Raw genomic sequence first — 11,244 nt, 5'->3', positions numbered from 1 at the left:
GTGGGACTGCAAACTGTATACCACTTTGGAAAGCAGTATGGAGATTCCTCAGAAAACTTGGATGGAACTGGTTCTTGGATGGAACCAGTTATCCCACTCCTCATTATATATGCAAAGGTTTTAAGAACAGCATGCTATACTGATGTAGTCACATCAATGTTTATAGCAGCACAATTCACAATAGTTAAGCCACGGAACACCTAGGTGCCCTTCAAAGAAAGAATGGATAAAGAAAATGTGGTTTAATTTCAATGGAGTATTATTCAGCCATAAGGAAAAATGACTTTCTGACATTTTCTGGCAAATGGTTGGATCTGGAGAGTATCCTGCTAAGTGAAATAAGCCAGTTCCCAAAAACCAAAGTTCTGATATTTTCTGATGTGTGCAAACTAACCCACAATAAGGAGTAAGTCAGAGCATCAGACAAAGGGGAATGAATTCTTGTTTTATATTTTACATTCTTTATGTTTCTGAAAAAAAATCATCTATATAAGGATGAGTTAGGGGGCTGGGGATGTGGCTCAAGCGGTAGCACACTCGCCTGGCATGCGTGCGGCCCCGGGTTTGATCCTCAGTACCACATACAAACAAAGATGTTGTGTCCGCCGAAAACTAAAAAATAAATATTAAAATTTTCTCTCTCTCTCTCTCTCTCTCTTTAAAAAAAAGGATGAGTTAGAGCTACACAGAAAAATAACTACTTTCTATAATTGCAGTGAAAAAATATATGAATCATTTTAATTGTGCCAATTTTCTTTTCTCCATATTTTTATGGAAGGGGAGGGGAGATAGAAAAAGGAAAGACAGAGGAATGAATCTGACATAACTTTGCTATGAATTATACCACAGTGAATCTCACCATCATGTACATTCATAGGAAATTAATTACAAAAAATAACTATGGATAAATGGCAGAAAGATTAACATAGGAAAGGGAGCAGAGGTGGGGAGTTGGAATGGAAGGAGAGGTACAATATCTGAATTAGAACAAGCTATATTCCATGCTTGTATAATTCTGTCATAATGGATTCTACTGTCATGTATAACTAATGAACCAAATAAAAATTATTTAATAGAAAAAAACTAGGAAGTCAAATTTTAGTTAAGAGAAAGAAGAGGTGGTAGAGGCTTTTAGTGAGGCAAAGCTCTGATTGCTGCTATCAGTTGCCTCCTAGTGTTGGAAGAAACAGAATCCTAAGGGACTAAGAGGCCACAATTACTATTTGCTGGTTTAATACTACTTTTACTACTAATGATGATAATGTTGATAATAATAATTTTGTATTTATTGAGACCTTCCTATATGTTTAATACTGTTTAAGTGCTTTATATACATTCTCATATTTAATCACATCGATCTTGTGAGGTAGATATTATTATTTTCCTGTTTTAGATATGAGACTATGAACTTTAGCATGGAGTGCTTAAGTAGTAATTTGCTCAGACAGTTCTAGGTCACAAACCCTGAAGGTAGGATTTGATTATGGGTTTCTCTGACTTAACAATTGCTTAGAATCTTGATAGAATTAAAAAGGAAGGGTGAATGAATTCTTGCTTTATATTTTATATTCTTTATGTTTCTGAAAAAATTTCATCTATATAAGGATGAGTTAGAGCTGCACAGCAAAATAACTACTTTCTATAATTGCAGTGAAAAAAATATGAATCATTTTGATTGTGCCAATTTTCTTTTTTCCATATTATGATGCATTATTGGTGCATCATAATTGTAAATAAAGGTGCAATTTGTTGTTATGTTTTTGTACATGCATAATTGTGCCAATTTTAGCACCAGAGAAACATGATCAACCAAGAACTCTGCACATTGCACCGCTGGCCATAGAATTTTTGCAGGTTAAATTTCTTATTTTACAATTCAGAGTGTAATAATAAACTATGGACTGCTTCTAGCAAAAGACTTCAGTGATGGTTTCTGTATTGTTTTTTTTAAATCAGAGGTGAGTCAGTTTTCAAATATAGTTTTTCCATTCTAGAGTTCCAGGAGATTGTATTAGCTCTTGATTCACTTGAAGGTGACATGATATCTGGGGAGAATTTAGAAGATTTTATAAGAAATATTGGAATTAAGTCACCTAAAGAAGAGGTAGAGAAAATTCTTCAGTCAGATTTTGTTTCTGGTAAGCATTTTGAGTATCCATTTCAGGTGTACCTATTGGTGGAGTACCTATAAAAAAGGTATGTAGTCTATAGATATTTGCTTATGTTACTACAAATATTTTTGAAAAGGAGCCTTTACTCTTTTGCAATTCTAATAATATTTTTTTAACAAACAAATGTAAATTTTGTGGGGAGTGGGCTTGTTGAAATCCTCTCTTATAGATATCTTGATTTAATGAGTGATGAAAAGTTTGAGAATTCAAGTTCTGTGACTAGAAATCCTAGCTTTGCAACTTTTGGCCACACAAAGTTACTGGACCTTTCTTAGAACTTTAGTTCTATTATAGGTAGAATCAGAACTAGTATATCTACAACCTTTTGTAGGGTTATGGTAAGGAATAATAGATGGAAATGAATCCTGAAGTACTATATAAATAAAATGTTCAAGAAGTATATAAAAACTATGTTGATTTTGATACTAGTCTTTAATATTATATTGTCCAGGAGTTCTTGTTTTTCACTTCCTTCTTTCCTTCCAGAAGACAACACGGTGAATGTTAAAGACTGTATGAGGGCTTTGAGGGACACCCAGAAATTTTCCAATTTTATTGGTAAGAGCTTTATGGCAAAACTGTTAGAAAGTAACAATTAGGTTGTTGCTAATAGGACTTATTCAAAGATCATTTAGTCAGATACTATATTTGGTGCTGAAATCATCTTTAGAATATCTGTTATGGTTTGATTATAGTTTGTCCCTTCTGACTCATGATGGAGTTTAATCCCCATTGTGAAGTATTATGGAGAGTGGAAAACCTAATCTGATTACAGTGCTAGAGCTGAGGTCTTTGGGAACTGATTAGGATTATAAAAGGTCATCAAAATAGGACTCTCATGATTGAGTACTGGTGACTTTATAAGAAAAGAGAATGACCCGAGGATACATACCTCTTTACTCTCTGTCACCATGGATCACCTTGAATTTCACATCTAGTGATGGTCTTCCTTCTGGCCAGCAGAAAGACCATCACTAGATGTCACCCATTGACCTTGAATCAGAAACATATGAGCCAAAATGAATTTTTTATTTTTTTAAGTAACATGCCCAGTATGTGTGTGTGTGTGTGTGTATATATATATATATATATATAATGTTCTTTGCAACAGAGAGAAGACCAAGGCAATTATCTGTGTCAATTATTTATTTCATCTGTACTTGAAAACTTCCAGTTATACGGAGTTTACTACATTTTATTTAAATTTAAGAATTATGCATTTGTGATAGAAAAGACTGGAAAAATCACAAGGTTGTAATATTTTTCAATAGTTAAAATAATACATCTTTATTACATACTAACATCATTAAAAAATCTTTTTAAAAAACTAAATGACCAGAAATACAAGAAATATAAAGTACAAGTGTCTTGTAATATTACTCTCAGGGCTATGCATGCCTGTTAATGTTTGGCCAATATTCTTTTAGACTCTTTTTCTTTACATCCATGAATAGTTGTATATTCTGAAATTACTTTTAAACACATTATTTTGTCCCTAATATTATACAACTTTCTTAAAAAAATTATAGTATATCTTGGATATTGTTCCATGTTTTATTATATTATATAAGCCTCCCTCATTCTTTTAAGAGTATATAATAATCTACTGCAGTGATGCACTATAATTTTATCCACTATCTTTTTAATGAATATTTTATTTCTATTTTATTTTTACTTTTACAAACATTTTGATGAATATCTTTATCAATGTGCATACAAAGCATTATTTATTTATTTATTATTTTTTTATTGGTTATTCAAAACATTACAAAGATTGCAGAATCACATTGGTTACACATCCACATTTTTACATAATGCCATAATAGTAACTGTTGTATTCTGCTACCTTTCCTATCCTCTACTATCCCCCTCCCCTCCCCTCCCATCTTCTCTCTCTATCCCATCTACTGTAATTCATTTCTCTCCTTATTTTTTTTATCCCATTCCCCTCACAACCTCTTATATGTAATTTTGTATAACAATGAGGGTCTCCTTCCATTTCCATGCAATTTCCCTTTTCTCTCCCTTTCCCTCCCACCTCATGACTCTATTTAATGTTAATCTTTTCCTCCTGCTCTTCCTCCCTGCTCTGTTCTTGGTTGCTCTCATTATATCAAAGAAGACATTTGGCATTTGTTTTTTAAGAATTGGCTAGCTTTGCTTAGCATAATCTGCTCTAATGCCATCCATTTCCCTGCAAATTCCATGATTTTGTCATTTTTTAGTGCTGCATAGTACTCCATTGTGTATAAATGCCACATTTTTTTATCCATTCATCTATTGAAGGGCATCTAAGTTGGTTCCACAGTCTAGCTATTGTGAATTGTGCTGCTATGAACATTGATGTGGCAGTATCCCTGTAGTACGCTCTTTTAAGGTCTTCAGGGAATACTCCGAGAAGGGCAATAGCTGGGTCAAATGGTGGTTCCATTCCCAGCTTTCCCAGGAATCTCCATACTGCTTTCCATATTGGCCGCACCAATTTGCAGTCCCACCAGCAATGTACAAGAGTACCCTTTTCCCCACATCCTTGCCAGCACTTGTTATTGTTTTACTTCATAATGGCTGCCAATCTTTTTTTTTTTCAAATAGTGTCATCTTTATCAATCTCAGCCTAAAATGTTACCTTATTTTTTTTATGTTACCTTATTTATGCACCATAATCCATATAACTGCTTTTACAAGTTAGGTATGCTTTCTTTTCAGAGAGTATAAATTAATTTGTCTTACTTTTCCATATGTTTCAAAGGCTAAAAAGCTGGGAGATAAATTTCAGGTCTGGTTGAATCAAAGTTATTTTAGTTCTTTATTGTATCCTTTTATATCTAGCTTTTTATTATATTGGTTGTTTTTCATTTTGTTCACCCAGTTGGGTATATATATTTTATTTTTTTTTAATATTTTTTATTGGTTGTTCAAAACATTACAAAGCTCATGATATATCATCTTTCATACATTTGACTCAATTGGGTTATGAACTCCCATTTTTACCCCAAATACAAATTGCAGAATCACATCGGTTACACACTCACATTTTTACATAATGATATATTAGTGACTGTTGTATTCTGCTACCTTTCCTATCCCCTACTATCCCCCCTCCCCTCCCCTCCCATCATCCCTCTCTACCTCATCTGCTGTTGTTCAATTCTCTCCCTTGTTTCCCCCGCTTTCCCCTCATATCCTCTTCTATGTAATTTTGTGTAACATTGAGGGTCTCCTACCATTTCCATATGCTTTCCCTTTTCTCTCCCTTTCTCTCCCCCCACTCGTCTTTGTTTAATGTTAATCTTTTCCTCATGCTCTTCCTCCCTGTTCTGTTCTTAGTTGCTCTCTTTATATCAAAGAAGACATTTGGCATTTGTTTTTTAAGAATTGGCTAGCTTTGCTTAGCATAATCTGCTCTAATGCCATCCATTTCCCTGCAAATTCTATGATTTTGTCATTTTTAGTGCTGCGTAGTACTCCATTGTGTATAGATGCCACATTTTTTTTTATACATTCATCTATTGGAGGGCATCTAGGTTGGTTCCACAGTCTAGCTATTGTGAATTGTGCCGCTATGATCATTGATGTGGCAGTATCCCTGTGGTATGCTCTTTTAAGATCCTCAGGGAATAGTCCAAGGAGGGCGATAGCTGGGTCAAATGGTGGATCCATTCCCAGCTTTCCCAGGTATCTCCACACTGCTTTCCAAATTGGCCTTACCAATTTGCAGTCCCACCAGCAGTGTAGAAGTGTACCCTTTTCCCCACATCCTCGCCAACACTTATTGTTGTTTGACTTCATAATGGCTGCCAATCTTACTGGAGTGAGATGGTATCTTAGGGTGGTTTTGATTTGCATTTCTCTGACTGCTAGAGAAGGTGAGCATTTTTTCATGTACTTGTTGATTGATTGTATGTCCTCCTCTGTGAAGTGTCTGTTCAGGTCCTTGGCCCATTTTTTGATTGGGTTATTTGTTATCTTATTGTTTAATTTTTTGAGTTCTTTGTATATTCTGGATATTAGGGCTCTATCTGAAGTGTGAGGGGTAAAAATTTGTTCCCAGGATGTAGGCTCTCTATTTACCTCTCTTATTGTTTCTCTTGCTGAGAAAAAACTTTTTAGTTTAAGTAAGTCCCATTTATTTATTCTTGTTATTAACTCTTGTGCTATGGGCGTCCTATTAAGGAATTTGGAGCCCGACCCCACAGTATGTAGTTCATAGCCAACTTTTTCTTCTATCAGTCGCAGTGTCTCTGATTTGATACCTAGCTCCTTGATCCATTTTGAGTTAACTTTTGTGCATGGTGAGAGAAAGGGATTCAGTTTCATTTTGTTGCATATGGATTTCCAATTTTCTCAGCACCATTTGTTGAAGATGCTATCCTTCCTCCATTGCATGCTTTTAGCCCCTTTATCAAATATAAGAAAGTTGTAATTTTGTGGATTGGTTTCTGTGTCCTCTATTCTGTACCATTGGTCCACCCGCCTGTTTTGGTACCAGTACCATGCTGTTTTTGTTACTATTGCTTTGTAGTACGGTTTGAACTCTGGTATCGCTATACCTCCAGATTCACACTTCCTGCTTAGAATTGCTTTTGATATTCTGAGTCTTTTATTTTTCCATATGAATTTCATGATTGTTTTATCTATTTCTACAAGAAATGCTGTTGGGATTTTGATTGGCATTGCATTGAACTTATAGAGAACTTTTGGTAATATCGCCATTTTGATGATGTTAGTTCTGCCTATCCATGAACAGGGTACATTTTTCCATCTTCTAAGATCTTCTTCTATTTCTCTCTTTAGGGTTCTGTAGTTTTCATTGTATAAAACTTTCACCTCTTTTGTTAGGTTGATTCCCAAGTATTTTATTTTCTTTGAGGATATTGTGAATGGAGTGGTTTTCCTCGTTTTCATTTCAGAAGTTTTGTTGCTGATATACAGGAATGCCTTTGATTTATGCGTGTTGATTTTATATCCTGCCACTTTGCTGAATTCATTTATTAGCTCTAGCAGTTTTTTTGTAGACCCTTTTGGGTCTGTTAAATATATTATCATGTCATCCGCAAATAGCGATAATTTAAGTTCTTCTTTTCCTATTTTTATGCCTTTAATTTCTTTTGTCTGTCTAATTGCTCTGGCTAGTATTTCAAGAACTAAATTGAGTAGAAGTGGTGATAGAGGGCATCCTTGTCTTGTTCCAGATTTTAGAGGGAATGCCGTCAGTTTTTCTCCATTTAGGATGATGCTAGCCTGAGGTTTAGCATATATAGCTTTTACAATGTTGAGGTAAGTTCATGTTATCCCTAGTTTTTCTAGTGTTTTGAACATAAAGCGATGCTGTACTTTGTCAAATGCATTTTCTGCATCTATTGAGATGATCATATGGCTCTTGTCTTTAAGTCTATTGATGTGGTGAATAACGTTTATTGATTTCCGTATATTGAACCAGCCTCGCATCCCAGGGATGAATCCTACTTGATCATGGTGCACAATTTTTTTGATATGCTTTTGTATTCGATTTGCCAGGATTTTATTGGGAATTTTTGCATCCAAGTTCATTAGAGATATTGGTCTGTAGTTTTCTTTCTTTGAAGTGTCCTTATCTGGTTTCGGGATCAGGGTGATGTTGGCCTCATAGAATGAATTTGGAAGAGCTCCTTCTTTTTCTATTTCTTGAAAATGCTTGAAAAGTATTGGTATTAATTCTTCTTTGAAGGTTTTGTAAAACTCTGCTGTATACCCATCCGGTCCAGGGCTTTTTTTGGTTGGTAGTCTTTTGATGGCTTCTTCAATTTCTTCCTTTGTTATTGGTCTGTTTAAATTGTGTGTGTCTTCCTGACTCAATCTGGGCAGATCGTATGACCTAAGAAATTTATCCATATCTTCACTATTTTCTATTTTATTGGAATATCGGGTTTCAAAATACTTTCTAATTATCTTCTGTATTTCTGTAGTGTCTGTTGTGATATTGCCTTTTTCATCCCGTATGTTAGTAATTTGAGTTCTCTCTCTTCTTCTCTTTGTTAGCATGGCTAAGGGCCTGTCAATCTTATTTATTTTTTCAAAGAACCAACTTTTAGTTTTTTCAGTGTTTTTTTTTGTTTTAATTTCGTTGATTTCTGCTCTAATTTTAATTATTTCTTGTCTTTTACTACATTTGCTGTTGTTTTGCTCTTCCTTTTCTAGGTTTTTGAGGTGTAGTGTGAGTTCATTTATTTGTTGGTTTTTTCTTTTTTTGAGGAAAGAACTCCAGGAAATGAATTTCCCTCTTAAAACTGCTTTCATTGTGTCCCATAGATTCCGGTATGTTGTGTCTGTATTGTTATTTGTCTCTATGAATTTTTTTATCTCCTCCTTTATGTCTTCTGTAGCCCCTTGATCATTCAGTAACATATTGTTTATTTTCCATGTGATGCTGAATTTTTCCTTCCTTCTTTTATCATTGATTTCCAGTTTCGTTCCATTATGATCAGATATGGTGCATGGTATTACCTCCACGCCTCTATATTTACTAAGAGTTGCCCTATGGCATAATATATGGTGTATCTTTGAGTAGGATCCATGTGCTGCTGAGAAGAATGTGTATCCACTTGATGATGGTTGATATATTCTATATATGTCGGTTAAGTGTAGGTTATTGATTGTGCTATTGAGTTCAATTGTTTCTTTATTCAGCTTTTGTCTAGAGGATCTGTCTAATGGTGAGAGCGGTGTGTTGAAGTCACCCATAATTATTGTGTTGTAGTCTATTTGACTCTTGAACTTGAGGAGAGTTTGTTTTATGAATGTTACAGCTCCATTGTTTGGTGCATACAAATTGATAATTGTTATGTCTTGTTGGTGGATGGTTCCTTTTCACAGTATATAGTGTCCTTCTTCATCCCTTTTGATTAACTTAGGTTTGAAGTTGATTTTATTTGATATGAGTTTGACCACTCCTGCTTGCTTCCGAGGGCCATGTGAGTGATATGATTTTTCCCAACCTTTTACCTTCAGCCTGTGTATGTCTTTTCCTATCATATGAGTCTCCTGAAGGCAGCATATTGTTGGATTTGTTTTTTTGATCCAGGTTACTAGCCTATGTCTCTTGATTGGTGAGTTTAGGCCATTAACATTTAAGGTTACAATTGAAATATGATTTGTACTTCCAGTCATGTTTATTTATTTATTTATTTTAGTTTGACTAGTTTTTACTTTTTGGTTATTTTCCTCCCCCTTTACTGAGATACCTCCTGCTGTTAGTTTTGGGCACTATTTTTCATTTCCTCTTCTTGTAGTATTTTGCTCAAAATGCTTTGCAGTGCTGGTTTTCTGGCTGAGAATTCTTTTAGCTTTTGTTTATCGTGAAAGATTTTAATTTCATTGTCAAATCTGAGGCTTAATTTTGCTGGATACAGTATTCTTGGTTGGAATCCATTATTTTTCAGCGTTTGAAATACATTGTTCCAGGATCTTCTCGCTTTCAAAGTCTGTGATGAAAAATCGGTCGTTAACCTAATTGGTTTACCCCTGAATGTAATCTGCCTCCTTTCTCTCGTAGCTTTTAATATTCTCTCCTTGTTCTGTATGTTGGCTCTCTTCATAATTATATGTCTTGGAGTTGGTCTATTACGGTTTTGAATGTTTGGGGTCCTGTAGGCTTCCAGGATTTGGCAATCCATTCCATCTTTTATCTCTGGGAAGTTTTCTAGAATTATTTCATTTAATAGGTTGTCCATTCCTTTGGTTTGATTCTCTATGCCTTCTTCTATCCTGATGACTCTCAAATTTGTTTTTTTTTATGACATCCCATATCTCTTGGATAGATTGCTCGTGGGATTTAAGCATCTTTTCTGTGTTGACTATATTCTTTTCAAGTTGATAAACTTTGTCTTCATTATCTGATGTTCTGACTTCTACTTGATCTAGTCTATTTGTAATATTCTCGTTTGAGTTTTTAATTTGGTTTATAGTTTCCTGCATTTCTAGGATTACTGTTTGATTTTTTTTAGGATCTCTATCTCCTGGTAAAGCTCATTCTTTGCCATTTGAATTTGTTTGTTTAATTCATTTTCAAAATATACTTTTATTGCTTGTACTTGCTGTCTCATGTCTTCTCTAATATTCCTTTCCATCTGAGTTAGGTATGCCTTGAGTTCTTTCCCTATCCCTGTTTCTGATGCTTATAGGTCCTCCTGTAGATTTAAGTTGTCCTGCATTGTTTGTACTCCTTTTTTCCCTTGTTTTTTTCATGATGTTCACGCTACTTTCCAGCTCTATTTGATTGCTGTGTTTCTGCTCTCTTCTATAAATTTGTTTTGGTTTTTTATATCTATGTTGTCTCTCCTTTGTGTTGGTAGACTATGCTTGCTAAAGTGGATTCCGCTGGGAAGGAATTCCAACGGCCAAGCTCCAGTGACGTCACCTCTCTGCTATGGCGGGCCCCAGGATCCTTACTGGGGTGTCCAAATGGAGGGGTGGGACTGGACTGTCTCTGGTTGGTTTCAGCTCCCGACGCCGGCAGCTGGGTGGTCTCCAGCCACCCAGTTGCGCAGACAGTGGGTGGGCTGTCGCTGGCAGGTGGGTGATCTCTAGCTGCCCAGTCGCGGGGTCGGTCACCAGCGGGCGGGCGGTTTCCAGCTGCCCAGTTGCGCAGGCAGCAGGTGGATGATCGGTCGCCGGTGGGCGTGCGGTCTTCAGCCACCTAGTCGCATGGGCAGCGGGCTGGCTGTCACCGGCGAGCGGGAGGTCCCCAGCTGCCCAGTCGCGCGTGCAGCCGTAGGCGATTGGTTGCCGGCGGGCGTGTGGTTTCCAGCTGCTCAGCCGCAGGGACAATGGGCCAGCTGTCGCTGGTGGGCGGGCGATCTCCAGCCGCCCAGTCGCAGGGGCAATGGGCCAGCTGTCGCTGGTGGGTGGGCAATCTCTAGCCGCCTAGTTGTGCCTTCTGTCACCGGCGGGCAGACGGTCTCCAGCTGCCCAGTCGCGCGTGCAGCCGGCGGGCAATCGGTCGCCCATGGGCATGTGGTCTCCAGCTGCTCAGTCGCAGGGGCAATGGGCTGGCTGTCGCTGGTGGGCAGGCGATCTCTAGCTGCCCAGTCGCAGG

Source organism: Spermophilus citellus (genome assembly GCF_964194105.1).
Source record: "Spermophilus citellus genome assembly, chromosome: 17".
NCBI classification, from domain to species: Eukaryota; Metazoa; Chordata; class Mammalia; order Rodentia; family Sciuridae; genus Spermophilus; species Spermophilus citellus.
This window is presented reverse-complemented; position numbering follows the sequence as displayed.